Source organism: Arachis hypogaea, chromosome 15, assembly GCF_003086295.3.
Source record: "Arachis hypogaea cultivar Tifrunner chromosome 15, arahy.Tifrunner.gnm2.J5K5, whole genome shotgun sequence".
NCBI classification, from domain to species: domain Eukaryota; kingdom Viridiplantae; phylum Streptophyta; class Magnoliopsida; order Fabales; family Fabaceae; genus Arachis; species Arachis hypogaea.
The window spans coordinates 47402067-47407246 of NC_092050.1; the positions used below are offsets into that span (position 1 = coordinate 47402067).

The window sequence follows — 5180 nt, forward strand, 5'->3', positions numbered from 1 at the left end:
GTCCACAGCCACCAATATGTAGTTGTTTGAGTATGAGGGTGGAAATGGCCCCATGAAGTCAATCTTCCAAACATCAAACAACTCTAACTCCATGATGAACCTCTATGGCATCTCATTTTTCTTAGGTAAATTGCCAGCTCTTTGACATTCATTGCATTTTATCACAAACTCTTTTGCATCTTTGAATATTGTTGGCCAATAGAACCCACATTGAAGCACCTTGGCTGCAGTCCTTTTTCCACTAAAATGTCCTCCATATGTGAATCCATGGAAATGCCAAAGGACCTCATGTCCCTCCTCATGGGAGATGCACCTCCTCAAGATCCCATTAGCACACCTTTTAAACAAATAGGGTTCATCCCTGATGTAATGTTTAATATCATTGATTAGTTTTCTCTTCATATGCTTGTTGATGTTAGTGGGTAGTTCCCCAATAACTTTGAAGTTGGCTATATCTGCAAACCATGGGGTTTCTTGTATCATTATCAACTACTCATCAGGAAAGCTCTCATTCACTGCATGGTTGTGTGCTTTATCTTCTTCTTGTAGGATTCTTAATAAGTGGTCAGCCACCTTGTTCGCTGCTCCACTTCTATCCTTAATCCCAGTATTGAACTCTTGGAGTAGCAAGATCCACCTTATCAACCTAGGCTTGGACTCTTGTTTGGTCAGCAAATATTTGAGGGCTGCATGGTCAATAAACACAATGACTTTAGATCCAATAAGATATGATCTAAACTTATCAAATGCAAATACTATGGCAAGAAGTTCTTCCTCTATGGTGGTGTAATTCCTTTGATTCTCATTGAGAACTTTGCTAGCATAATAGATGACATGCACTAGCTTGTCTCTCCTTTGTCCAAAAATAGCACCAACAGCAAAATTTGATGCATCACACATCAATTCAAAAGGTAAGTCCCAGCTAGGTGGTGCTATAATAGGTGCAGAGGAGAGTCTGATTTTAAGCTCCTTAAAGGCTAGCATGCATTCTCTATCAAAAATAAAAGGTACATTAGAGATAAGCAAGTTGCTTAAAGGTTTGACAATCTTTGAAAAATCTCTAATGAACCTCCTATAGAACCCAGCATGTCCTAGGAAATTTCTAATTGCTGTGATATTGCAAGGTGGGGACAATTTCTCAGTCACTTCCACCTCTATGTCTCTCTTAGAGATTTTGTGACCAAGAATCACCCCTTCTGTGACCATAAAGTGACACTTTTCCCAGTTCAAAACTAGGTTGGTTTCTTGGCATCTCTTTAGCACCAAGGCAAGGTGGTGCAAGCACTTAGAATATGAGCCACTAAACACAGAAAAATCATCCATGAAGATTTCAATAAGCTTTTCAATCATGCCAGAAAATATGGAGAGCATGCACCTTTGGAATGTTGCAGGTGCATTGCACAATCCAAAGAGCATTCTCCTGTATGCAAAATCACCATAAGGGCAACTAAAGGAAGTCTTCTCTTGGTCTTTAGAGTCTACTACAATCTAATTGTAGCCCGAATATCCATCCAAAAAATAGTAATACTCATGCCCAGCCAATCTCACCAGCATTTGATCCATAAAAGGAAGAGGAAAATGATCCTTTCTTATGGCTTCATTAAGCTTCCTATAATCTATGCACATGCGCCATCCAGTCACTGTCCTTGTTGGTATCAACTCATTTCTTTCATTAGGTACAACAGTGACTCCTCCCTTCTTAGGAACTACTTACACTGGGCTTACCCAAGGGCTGTCTGAGATTAGGTAAATTACCCCTATTTAACACAATTTCAGCACCTCTTTCTGTACTACTTCATTCATTATTGGGTTAAGCCTTCTTTGTTGCTGTCTTGAGGGCTTGGCACCTTCCTCAAGGAGGATTTTATGTATGCACATTGAAAGACTAATCCCTTTTAAATCTGCAAGTGTCCTTCCTATGGCATCCTTGTGTTGCTTCAGCACATGGATAAGTTCCTCTTCTTGTCCCCCACTCAAGCTTGAATTAATGATGACTGGGTATGTGTTGTTGTCACCCAAGTAGGCATACTTCAAGCTTGGAAGTAGGGTTTTCAACTCTAGTTTTGGTGCCTCCACTTCCTTGTTACTTGTCTTGTCCATCATGATTGAGTCTTCCATGATTTCTTGTGGTAGTCCACTACAAGATATTTGTTGATCTTGCTCCATAATTTATTTACATTGTTCTTCTTCTAGAACTCCTTGAACTATCTTTTCCATTGTGTTTACCATCATGCATTCACCAATGGACTCCTTGGGATAGCTTATTGCCTTGAAGACAGTGCAGACCATCTTTTCTTTATGCAGTCTCAAGACTAACTCTCCCTTTTGTACATTAATTATGGCTCCAGCAGTAGCCAAAAATGGTCTTCCCAAGATGATGGATGTGTTAGCCTCTTCCTCCATATTAAGTACAACAAAATCGGCTGGGAAGATAAACTCTCCCACTTTCTCCAACAAATCTTCCACCACACCATGGGGGAATTTGAATGTCCCATCCGCCAATTGAAGAGCCATTCTTGAAGGCTTGGCCTCTTCTATCCTTATTTTTTTCATCATGGCCAAAGACATAAGGTTGATGCTGGCTTCTAGATCACATAGTGCCTTCTCAATGTTAATATCCCCTATGATGCAGGGAATTTAGAAGCTCCCAGTGTCCTTCATCTTTTGGGGAAGCTTCTTTTGTATGATGGCACTACATTCTTTAGTGAGCACCACAATTTCATTTTCACCCCAGTTTCTCTTCCTTGTCATGAGCTCCTTTAAGAACTTGGCATAGAGTGGCATTTGCTGTAATGCCTCAGCAAAGGGTATGTTAATTTGAAGCTTTTTAAAGATCTCCAAGAACCTAGAAAACTGGTTGTCTTTTCCATCCTTCCTCAGCCTCTATGGATAGGGTGCTTTTGGTACATAAGGCTTTAGAACTTGCTTTGGTGGGGATGGTGCAAAAGTCTCTTCTTCCTTCTTGGTTTTTGGCTCACTTGCAGCTTCTTCTTCTTGCTTGTTGTGACTTGAGGATCCCTCATTTATCACCTTTTAACTCTTTAATGTAATGGCCTTGCATTCCCTTCTTGGGTTGGCCATGGTATCACTAGGGAATGTATGTGTGGGCATTGGTATTTTCTTGGACAAGCTTCCCAGTTGTGCTTCTAATTTTCAAATTGCTGCCCCTTGGTTCCTCATGTTAGATCTGACCTCCTCTTGAATTGCATCTATCTTTTTGTCAGCTTGCATTTGTCTCTCTACAACAGTGGAAATTGTCCCTGTTAGTTGTGCTATAGCAGCCTCCAAGCTTGCAAAGTTACTGCTGATATCACATGGTTGCATGGTTGAGGATGATACATCTTGAGGGTGGTTGTTGTATTATTGTTGTGTGGAATGGTAGGGTGCACTTTGTGAGCTATGGTAGGGTCTGTTATTGCTTGATTGATGGTTGAATAGCTGAGACTTGGCTCTTCTCTATTTACTTGGTCAGAGTTGCTAGTTGAGCTGTTATCACCTTATTTTGGGCTAAAAGAGCATCCATGGAATTGAGCTCCATTACTCCTCTCTTTTGGGTTCTATCAGAGGTATATAAATACTCATTGTTGGCAACAGTTTCAATAATATCTATAGCCTCTTCAATGGTCTTCTTCTGTTGAGGGAGCCTCCTGAAGAGTGGTCTAGAGCCTTCTTAGATTCATAAGACAGCCCCTCATAGAAGATATGCAGCTGTACCTATTCATTGAACATATCCGGAGGGCACTTCCTTGTCAAGTCCTTGTATCTCTCCCATGCTTCATAGAGAGTCTCCCCATCTTGTTGTCTAAATGTTTGGACCTCAGCTCTCATTCTATCAATTCTTTGTGGAGGGTAGAACCTTGCTAAGAACTTGTTTACAACATCCTCCCAAGTGGTGAGGCTTTCTTTGGGGAATGATTCCAGCCACTTTGATGCCTTGTCCCTAAGAGAGAAAGGAAACAAAAGTAATTTGTAAGTATCTGGATGAACTCCATTTGACTTCACAATGTCACAAATCCTCAAGAATGTTGTTAGATGTTGATTAGGGTCCTCTTGAGCATTTCCTCCAAATGAACAATTATTCTGAACAAGAGTTATGAGTTGTGGCTTGAGCTCAAAATTGTTAGCATGTATGTTGGGTCTGAGAATACTGCTACCACAATTCCTAGGATTGGGATTTATATAAGAGCCTAGTACTCTTCTTTCTTATGGGGCATGGTTGCCAATAGCTTCTCTTCTCAATCTCAAAAACGTTCTCTCTGGTTTAGAATCGTAGGAGATATCAACTACTCTTCTCCCTGTCATACACAAACTAAAATGACCAAAAGGAAAAGGTTATCACCCTTGGAAGAAGGGTGGGTAAGTCTAGATTAATTGATGCAAAGTATGAAACAGTTAGTGTGCTTTTTATTAATGTTAATATTTAAACAATGAAAAATTAAAATACTAAAAGGAACGTGTAGAGTAGAGACTGAAATTAAAAAAACTAACAAAAATAAAAAAGAATGCTTAATCTAAATATTCATCAACTTGATCATTGTCAAATCAAAATTAAACCCCGGCAACGGCGCCATAAAATTTGATGAGCCAGAATCACTCCCCATATAAAATGAATCCGTGCTTTGGCAAGCGCACCAAATTATCATCAAGTAATAACCCATAGTGGAGTGGGATCGTATCCATAGAGATTGATTAATTGAGCAATTTTAGTTCATGAATCAATTTAGTTAAGCTAAGTAGTAGAAGAGTATTGGATGCAGAAAATTTAAATAACAGAATTTTAAATGGCTCAAATGTAAAAGAAAGCAATAAAGTGCTGAAGATTAAATGGCTGGAATGTAAAGAACTGAATAGTAAATGGCAGAAAAGTAAATAGGAATGGGGAATAACAGAATGTAAAGAAAGCTATAAAGAAGGTGGAAGATAAGAATAGGGAGAATTCATTGGGATTGGAAGATGTTGATTTCTTTGGATTAAATCTAGTCCATCTCATCTTCAATCATGCAACTCATTGACCTCTTAGCAATCATGATTGATTGAACCCCAATCCCTTGGTGATTCCATCTCTCTAATCTTGATTATCAGCCAATTCCTTGGTCTAATTGCTCATGAAGAGAGATATGCTTGATCCCTGACTATACCACACATCATCATAGATCCAAATAGTGGGTGGATTATATGTC

The 5180-nt window shown here is 39.4% G+C and overlaps 1 non-coding gene across 1 annotated transcript; it reads left to right on the forward strand.

Moving 5' to 3' along the window:
* Positions 1–3724: 3724 nt before the first annotated feature.
* LOC112753984 (small nucleolar RNA R71) lies at positions 3725–3831 on the forward strand. Its single transcript, XR_003178342.1, has one exon. It is a non-coding gene; the product is annotated as a small nucleolar RNA R71 (small nucleolar RNA).
* The last annotated feature ends 1349 nt before the right edge of the window (positions 3832–5180 follow it).